The sequence below is a fragment of the Phoca vitulina genome, unplaced genomic scaffold (genome assembly GCF_004348235.1).
Source record: "Phoca vitulina isolate PV1807 unplaced genomic scaffold, GSC_HSeal_1.0 scaffold3, whole genome shotgun sequence".
NCBI classification, from domain to species: Eukaryota; Metazoa; Chordata; class Mammalia; order Carnivora; family Phocidae; genus Phoca; species Phoca vitulina.
The window spans coordinates 53,573,145-53,583,701 of NW_022589706.1; the positions used below are offsets into that span (position 1 = coordinate 53,573,145).

The following is a 10,557-nucleotide window of genomic DNA, read 5'->3' on the forward strand; positions in this document are numbered from 1 at the left end:
TAACTGATAAGCCTCTATCAATTAGCAAATAAACAGGGTAGAAGAAAGGCAAATTTCTAAGACCTTTTTCTGATTACTATCTGCCCTTCCTATCACTTAAGGTTATAACAATAGCCTTTCCGCTCATACAGTTGGTGATCAATAATGTCTATGAAATAAATGCATTAAATAACAAAAGTAGGTCTTTGTTGTTTGAGTACTGGTGCTTTTCCAATCTAGGGTACATTATGGAGAGATTGAAATTCTTTGATTAAATTGTGAGATTGCAGTGCTCACTTCAGCAGCACATAAACTAAATTTGGAACACTACAGAGAAGATTAACATGGCCCCTGTGCAAGAAGGACATGAAATTCATGAAGTATTCCATATTTTTTTAAAGATTTTATTTATTTGACAGAGAGAGAGAGAGCACAAGCAGGGGAGTGGAAGGCAGAGGGAGAGGGAGAAGCAGTCTCCCAGCTAAGCAGGGAGCCCGATGTGGCACTCGATCCCAGGACCCTTGGATCATGACCTGAGCTGAAGGCAGATGCTTAACCGACTGAGCCACCCAGGCGTCCCAGGATTCCATATTTTTTAAAGGGGATTAAGAATACACTTATCTAGATGAGCACTAAGTAATGTATAGAATTGTTAAATAATTATATCATATACCTGAAATTCATATAATTAGTATAACTAACTGTATGCTAATCATACTTCAATTTTAAAAATGTGATATTATAACAATAGAAGAATGGATCATATGAATGCTATATCACATGGGAATCCAACATGAACTATAGTAATAGTGACATCGATAGGGCTATTTTTATCCTCTCCAAGGTCCTAGTACATTATCACAAGAGTAGTCTAGTAAAAACCAGTTACCTCACCTACTTTGAGGATCTTTTTTAGAAGAGCCCACGAATTGAGTCCAAATAGCTTTTAATTGATGAAAGCTAAATGATCTGTGGATAGTAGAATGTATCAAAGGGGAATTCATGGCTAGGGTTACTGTACTGTCTCTACATGAAATGAATGTTGGCTATTCACAAGGCAAATGACATCGAAACGTTAAATGACTATGGAAGTATTAGAATAAACATTGGATAATTGCTTTATTTAAGATTAGTGACCTAAAGCCATCTGTTGTAGAATTGTTGGCTAACAGTTGGTCAGAGAGTTATAGGATCCCACAATCCAAATGCCTTACCAATTGAAAAATAATTCTGAAAAAAAGCACATGAATATCTGTTGAGTATGATACTATTAATTGTCTACCTAAGGCTGGCCAAAAAGCTGTCCCCCATGCCAAGCAAGATGAATTTTTTGGCTTGCTACAAAATTAGTATTTGTAATTAAGATGCTGGGTGCCAGCAGATGATGAAAAATAGGGAAAATCCTCCTTTGTCTCCTCAGTGAGGTTTCTCATGCATTTAAATAGATGTCTCAGGAGATGTTATCAGAAGCCCTTGATAGGTTTCAGCACTTACTGAAGAAAATATCTGTAGTGAGACCCATCTAGACTCCTCTAGGAGGGTAGGGTAACTCCAGCAATGGACAGTGGCAGTGATGGTGGCTACGTCTTGTTTCAGCTGCAGCAGTTCTCATGAAAGCATCCGCTGCCCAGCATTGCAAGTGTGTAGGAGTAATGCAAACTGCGGTGTTCATGACCATCGAGGGAAGCTTGTGCTGTCTGCACCAGCCTGGTTCTGCTATGTGGTTTTGGACATTTTTCTTGATGTGTATCTTTTGAGACTGGTTCTTTGGCCTTGTTGGAAATTGTATGAACCTCTCAGTATCTTTTTAATGCATGTCTTTTTTTGCTTAAATTGTTATTTGTTATCTGTAACTAATGACATCATTGCCTTTAGCAAAATATTAGAATCACAGGAGAGTCTGCATGAGGTCTCTTTGAATAGGTCTCTGAAAAGGGCCAGTTTTGTGAAGTTTTTATACATAATGTAAAGCAGATTGCACTCCAGGAGGGGGTGAACAGCAAGAAGTGATAGCTGACAGCACTCTCTAGCCACATCCCACCAAATATGGCCTAAAGACTTTGGGAAGCAATGTGGCAAAGGGAAAGGTCATGGGCCTTGAAATCAGAAACTACCACTTACAAGATATGTAGCAAGATGATTAAGCTGTCTGGAACTGTGTTTTCCTTATATGTACACAAAGCATAATAGCATTTGTTTTGCAGGCCTGTTATACGGATGATAGAAAATATATACAAAGTACTGAGCCAAAACCTGGAGATAAGAAGGGATCAGAAATGCAGAAAAAAGGAAACGACTTGAATGTGAGGACAAATACTCTCAGATGGGAGACCACTAAATATTAGAGTCCTTGAGCCACTTTTCTAGACCATGACTTCTTAGCTCTCTCACTAGGTAGGTTCCACAAGTCATTCTTCATGCTGATGTTACTCACACAAAAGCTCCAGCACAGACCACTTCTCTGAGTTTCACACTCCTGTACAACTTCCTCCTTGATACTTCCACTTGGATATGTCACAGGCATTTCAAACTCTATATGTCTTAAAGAGAATTCCTAATTCCACAACCATCTAAACATGTTTCTTCTCCAGTCTTTTGCCTCTCAGTAAATAGTATTACTATACACTCTCTTGTTTCCATCAAACAACTAGGAGTAATTCTTGAACTTTCTTTGCCTGCATCCAATCCATCAGCATGTGGAGAAGGTTGCATCTACAAAGTATATTCATAATCTTCCAACATCTCTACATCTCCATTTGATATCCTCCCCATCCACGTCATATCTCTCATCTAGGCAAGGGGTTGGCAGACTTCTTCTGTAAAGGACTAGATGGTAAATATTTTTGCTTTGAAGACTCTATGGTCCCTGTCAAAATTATTCAATACTGTCATTATAGCATGAAAACAGTCATAGGCATGGTGCCTGCAAGTCACTGTCGGCTGTATTTCAATACGACTTCAGTTACAAAAACATGTGGCAGTCTCATGAATTATATAGTTTGCCTACTGTTCACCTAAACTGTTAGAATTGCCTTCTGATCAGCATGGGAGTTTTGACCTGCTCCGTCTCTGACCTGGGCCAGTTCTGTTCCTTGGCCTAGAAATTTTTGTACGATTTGGCTTGTTCATCTTTCTGACCTCACTCACACCACTCTTCCTCTTTCTAACCAAGTTCTAGCCATCGTCAGCCTTCTTTTAGTTATTAAAACACAAGCTTTTCAGCAACTCTCAGTTTGTTCCCTATAGTTAAGTGTCACTTATGGTTTGCCTCCTTCTCTGTCTGATGGAGGGGCTTGGGGTGGGGGGATGGGGTAACTGGGTAATGGGCATTAAAGAGGGCATTTAATGTAATGAACACTGGTGTTATATGCAACTGATGAATCACTAAATTCTACCCCTGAAACTAATGATACACTATATATGAACTAACTTGAATTAAATAAAATCTAAAACAAAACAAAACAAAACAGATTTATGATGGCCAAACACACACACACACACACACACACACACGTGCGTGAGCGCGCTCTTTCCTACCTCAGCCCTTACTGTTCTTTCTGTTTGAAGCTCTCTTCACTAAGCTGTTTGCAGGTCTCTGTCTTGTGTATGCTTCTGGAGTCAGCTTAAAATGTCATCTCTTCATTGACCATTATTTTAATGTAAGCACTCACAGCCCATGTTACTTTTTACCAAGCTATGAAATTACTCTGCCTCCTTCATAGCATCTATTGCATATTGCAATCTCTATCTTGTTTCCTTGACTGTTTTATTTTTACTTTTTTCATTAGATTATAAGTTGGCCACCCTGTTCATCATTGTATATTTAACTCCTAGTGCTCCTAACTCAATGGAAATTTTCAATGAATAGAAATTGAGTATAAGAATGAGTGAATTGGATGCTCAGCATCACCCATTGGGGGAATACAAATCAAAACTACAATGAGATATCACCTCACACCTGTCAGAACAGCTAAAATCAACAACACAAGAATGAATGAATGGGAAGAAGACAAAGCTAGGTACAAATATAGAAGAGTCTGAAGACAAGGAGATGTGAATTGAGGAACTTTCTACCAGAGAGTGAGTAGATCAGGAATTGAAGAGACCAGATCAGGAATTTATTGCTGAGGGGAATAGGAGAAAGAGCTGACCAGGAGAAAATAAAAGCCTTTACATGGCATTGAGTCAGCAGAAAGTATTTGGAGAACATGAGGTGCTGTGATCTGACTATATGATTTTTAAAAATCTGTTTGGCACCTACGATAGGCATTGTTGTTGCTGTTATTACAATACTTGTGAAAATTTTTTCATTGTTATAAAGCTCTATAAGGATATACTCTGAAGCCTTAATGAGAGAAAGGTGCCAGAAAGGACATTATCAGCACTAGTTTGCTAGAGTTTTTTTAAAATTATTTAATGTTTTATGGAGCACCTGGGTGGCTTAGTCAGTTAAGCGTCTGCCTTTGGCTCAGGTCATGATCTCAGGGTTTTGGGATCAAGCTCCTCGGTGAGCTTCCCGCTCAGTGGGGAGTCTGCTTCTCCCTCTCCCTTTGCCCCTCCTCCCTGCTCATGCTCTCTGTCTCTCCAATAAATAAATAAAATCTTTAAAAACAAATAAATAAAATTATTTAATGTCTTAAAAGAGGACTTCTTAAACCTAATGTGCACAAGAATCTTCCAGAGAGCTTGTTAAAATACAAATTCCTAGCAATCATCCCACCACCTCAATTCTGATTCAGTAGTGCAAGGACAGGATCCCAAAATATTTTTTATTAGGATGTACTTCATATGCCAGAAAGTTCATCCTTTTATTTCATTTTATTTTTAGTTTCAAGTTTTTATTTAAATTCCAGTTAGTTAACATATAATGTAATATTAGTTTCAAGAGTAGAATTTAGTGATTCATCACTTACATACAACACCCAGTGCTCATCACAAGTGCCATCACCTATATAACCCATCCCCCTACACCTCCCCTCTGGTAACCATCAGTTTGTTCTCTATAGTTAAGAGTCTGTTTCTCAGTTTGCCTCTCTTTTTTTTCCCTTTGCTCATTTGTTTTGTTTCCTAAATTTCACATATGAGTGAAATCATATGCTCTTGCACTGTTGGTGGGAAAGCAAACTGTGCAGCCACTCTGCAGAACAGTATAGAGGTTCCTCAAAAAGTTAAAAATAGAAATCCCCTACCATCCAGCAATTGCACTCCTAGGTATTTATCCAAAGGATACAAAAATACTAATTCAAGGAGATACATGCACCCCAATGTTTATAGCAGCATTATCAACAATAGCCAAATTATGGAAACAGCCCAAATGTCCATCGACTGATGAATAGATAAAGAAGTTGTGGTGTATATATGTATATATAATGGAATATTACTCAGCCATAGAAAAAGAATGAAATCTTGCCACTTACAATGACATGGATGGAGCTGGAGAGTATTATGCTAAGCAAAATAAGTCAGTCAGAGAAAGACAAAGGCTGTTTGTATATTTTCTTTGAAGAAACATGCATTCTAATACTTTGTCCATTTTTAACTGGGTTGTCTTTTTAATATTGAGTCATAAGGGTTCTTCGTATATTCTGGATACTAGATGCTTATCATATATATGATAAGCAAATATTTCCTACCATTATGTGGATTGCCCTTTCACTTTCTTTATAATGTCCTGTGACAAAAGTCTTTTATTTTGATGAAATATAATTTATCTATTTTTTCTCTGGTTCTTTGTTCTTTTGGTGTCATACCTAAGAAACCATTATTTAATTGAAGGTCATGAAGACTAACATCTTTGACATTTATATTTTCACCTAAGAAGCTATAGTTTTAGCACTTTTATTTATGTCTTTGATTCATTTTGAGTTATTTTTTGCATATGAGGTAAGGTAGATGTCCCTTCATTCTTTTGTATGTGCATGCATATCCAGTTGTCCACCACCGTTTGTTGAAAAGACTTTCTTCCCCCATTTAATTGTCATGGCCCCTTTGTTGAAAATCAGTTGATCATAAATGTACAGATTTATTTCTGGACTCTCAATTTTATTTCATTGATCTATGTATCTACCTTTAAGCACATAACCTTGATTACTATGGCTTTGTAGTAAGTTATGAAATTGGGAAATATGAGTTCTCCAACTGGTTCTTTTTCAAGATTGCTTTAGCTATTCTGGGTCTCTTGCATTTCTATATGAATTTCAAGATCAGCTTCTCAGTTAGACAGAGTCTTTTTAGCTCCTCAAAACCTGTGGTCATAATGCAAGGATGTCTATTTGCTTATAAGGATATTTTTTTTGTTGTTGTTTTGAGATTTGTTTGTGGTTAGACATATAAGGTTTTAGGGTAATTGATAAAGGACCCTGGGATACCATTGCCGGACTCTAAACAACTCAGTTTTAATTCTAATATGAATTTTAAGGATCTATAAATTCATTATATCAGGATAAAGAGGAGTAAGAGTTTATGGATTTTTTTCCCGAAAAATAAATCAGCTCATGACCCAACATTCCAGAATCTCTTCCTTGAGAAAAACAACAACAAATGTTTTCAAGGAGAATATGTCCAGTATAGAATATGTCAAGTATGAACTGACAGCAATTTCCTCTCTTACCTGTGTCTTTACCGGAGCAAAGGTAAACACAGATGGACAAAGGTATTTGGCAATCCTACTGATTGTTACTTCAACATATTCTGTAAGTCAGATGATGGCAAAAAGGATGCTAAAGAACTTTCTCAGTAAAAAAAATATTCTCAAAAAAATACAGGATGAAAGAATCTGAGCCAAAATAATACAGGGAAGAACAAGAGAAAAGCATTTAAGAAGAATAAAAAATAAATAAATAAATAAACAGTCATTCTAGGCAAACCAAAACTTTAGAAAAATAAATCAGGACTAATTTTTCCCTAGAAGTATTATCTTTTATTCTAACCATATTACTTTACAAGTTAATAATCCAGGAAGAGAAGGGAATCTAAAACTGGGATGAGTCCAGGTTTGATTGGTTGATTGATTGATTGGCCCAAAATGGCAGAAGACAGCCAGTGCAAATGTGAGATATGTCTATTGAATATAAAACCAGAGAGATTTAATTAGACCTTGCCAGTTATATTGTGTACATTTAAGTCAAAGTTAAAGGATTATTAGAGTCAGCTATTGCAATCTTGTAACAGGTTTATGCAATGGGATAATATTTTTGAAATATTAACTAATGTGTTCCCCTTCTATCTGCCAACAGCAGCAAAGTGAGAAGATTCTACCGAACATTGTCAGTCCTGGGGAGTCACATGGAACTTACCCTAAAACCTGCAAATCATCCATCTCCAGTCAAATGAGCCCTATATATCACCTTTGTTGAAAAATTATATGCTTTTTTCTGGTAGCCACCATTGAAGACATACCCTTTGCATCATCCAGTATGTCATTCATTGAGCATCATGAAGTAATCATGACTATCTATTCATCTAAACTTTACTCAGCTTCTTTCTAAAACACACCATGTGGACAACCCATTTTTCAAGGTCCCATCTATATATAATCTCAAAATAAAAAGTGAAATACTTCTAGAGGGTTAATGGTAGTATATAAAGGAAAGTCTGAACATGTACTAGGGCAGAAATAGTTATTTAAATAGAAACTAATTCTCCTCCTATCCCAAGCCACAAGACTGGTGACACTCAAAGCTACACACAAATATGTACTAATCTTTTATACTTGAAATGTTCCCAATAATGCTGCCACAGGCTTTCTTTCTGGTTTTTCTGTGTTTGTTTGTTTTTGAGATTTGGTTAAAAGTTATGGCTACCTACAGATATTTGATATGGCGTAGAGATTCTAGATGCTCGATTCAATATAGGTAAAGGAAGGAAGACATTTTAAAAAGCTAAAAATAGAAAGGAAGCATGAAAATTGGTCAATGCTATGGACCATAACCACTGCACTCGTCACTGAGTGTATGTAGATCCAAGTGCAGCAGGCCAGTCCTTAGTAAAACTCAGTAGTTGTACCCTGAACACTTACAGAAGTTGAGGAGTCCTAAGCAGGCATAAAATAGCTGACTATGGAAAAATTTCACCCTTCTTAGTCATGACATGGTATGCCATATAATCTATGTACATTGCAAGAAGAAAAAATGAAATGCACATATAATGAAAATCTCTTGCTAGTGACAGAACTGAAGTTAACAAATTTTAAGGCAAGAAAATGAGACATTCCCCCTAGAAGCTTCTGCACAGACTTGAGAGACAAAAAGGCTAAAGTGGGCAAAGAAAAAGGAGTATTTAATGTTTAGGTGCACTCCCAGATGAATGAATGAAATTAACTTTCTGAACCCATGAAGTTACTTGGTAAGACTCATCCTGAAATACTATCTTACTTAACTTTACCACCACACAGCAATATTATCAATAACATTTAACACTATTTAGCTCCTTACACTTTATAAAAAGCTTTCCAGATCTTTCTTTCATGGCCATGATGGAAAAACTGGTACTAAACTTGCCCTTCTGCCAAAAACAATTAAAAACTAACAAGAATTATTACGTAATAGCTTTCAGGCACTGCACAATAGGTAGTGAAGAATCATAATCATTGAGAGAAGGGAAACAGATGGTGTGAACCCTTCAATAATTCTGTCATTCTGTGTTAGGGGATCTTTAACCTGCAAGGACAAGGAACCCAAATAGAGCTCAAGCAGAGTGGATTCCTGAATTAGCTGCAATTGGTGGGGCAGAGAACTGGGGAAATAGAGTACTGCAGTGCCCTGGCCAAAGGCAGGTACAGGATGAGCCTCCAAGACTTAGAAAATATGGACTGCTGTGTGACTGTGAGCTGGATAGTGCCACCTGAGGTCATGTAGTGCTAGGAATGGTGCAACTCTGGTCTAGAAAGAGTAGAGACCCTGTTGAATATCTCCATTATTCACGTGAGATGACAAAAACCTATAATGTGTGTAAAGGACGTATCCTAGGATTAAATACAAAAACAAATAGAAAAATAACCCATCTTGCAAGGACCAAAATAATCTACCAATACTGTAGTACTTTCCAGAAAAAAGCCAATACCCTTTAAAAGAAAACAACATTATTCCAACTCCTGACAGTGTTACATATACAATGTTCTGCATGTAATCAAATATGACTATACATATGAAGAAGCAGAAAAATATGACAAAATAAAAAAGAAAGAGATCATTTATTTATTTAAAGATTTTATTTATTTATTTGAGAGAGAAAGAGAGCATGAGGCGGGGAGGGTCAGAGGGAAAAGCAGACTCCTCGCTGAGCAGGGACTCGATCCCGGGACTCCAGGATCATGACCTGAGGTGAAGGCAGTCCCTTAACCAACTGAGCCACCCAGGCACCCGAGAAAGAGATCATTTAAATTAGACCCAAGGTAAAGTGGATGTTGGAATTGGCATACAAGGATTTTAGAGCAACTATTATGAACATTTTCAAGAATTTAAAAAATAATATAATCATGAGTGAATAGATAAGACATATTAATAAGAAAATGGCAACTATAAAAATGGAAATTTTAGAACTAAAAAATGCAACATTAGAAATAACTTCACTAAAAAAAATAACTTCAGTGAATAGGCATGAAAATTAGAACATAGATCCAAAAAAAACCTTATAATCAGTAAACAAAAAACATGGTAGGCTTAAAATTAGCCGCATCAATAATTACATTAATGTAAAGTGACTGAAACTGATAATTTTTTTTTTTAAAGATTTATTTATTGGACAGAGAGACACAGCGAGAGAGGGAACACAAGCAGGGGGAGTGGGAGAGGGAGAAGCAGGCTTCCCGCGGAGCAGGGAGCCCGATGTGGGGCTCGATCCCAGGACCCCGGGACCACGACCTGAGCCGAAGGCAGGTGCTTAATGACTGAGCCACCCAGGTGCCCCGAAACTGATATTTTAAGGAAAATTCTGTAGAAGTTGCATGTGCCCTAGAGAAAACTGCCAATCTTCCATGATTGGTAGCTTATTTCCTCCTTGATATTTGTATGCTAAGATTGCAAGTACGGAGGGGTGCCTGGCTGCCTCAGTTGGTGGAACATGCAACTCTTGATCTTCGGGTTGTAAGTTCGAGTCCTATATCAGGTGTAGAGATTACTTAAAAATTTTTTTTAAAAATTCCAATAAAAAGGCAGAACTTGTGATGAGCACTTGGTGTTGTATATAAGTGATGATGCAACAAGTAATCCTATGAAGCCTAGAGTGGCATTATTAATATTAACCAAAACAACTTCAAGAAAAGGAGTTTTTCACACTGAAATATCAGAGATAAAAAAGAGAACATTTCATAATGATAAAGGGTCAATTCATCAAGAAAACATAACAATCCAAAATATGTATGTGCCTAATACAAAGCTTTAAATTACATGAAAAAAAAAAAAACACCTTAACTTCAACACAGAGATTTTAATATCAGACGTTTTCAACAACCCTATCAATCAACTTCACCTACTTGAAAGGGAATAAGGAAATTGTATCCATTCTCACTATTTCAACATTACATTATGCTGGAGGTTTTAGCCAGTGCAATAAGGCAAGGAAAAGAAATAAAGGCATAAA

General features: G+C 36.8%; 1 non-coding gene across 1 annotated transcript; it reads left to right on the plus strand.

The window, feature by feature from the left end:
• The first annotated feature begins 268 nt into the window (after positions 1–268).
• LOC116630322 lies at positions 269–374 on the plus strand. Its single transcript, XR_004298924.1, has one exon. It is a non-coding gene; the product is annotated as a U6 spliceosomal RNA (small nuclear RNA).
• The last annotated feature ends 10,183 nt before the right edge of the window (positions 375–10,557 follow it).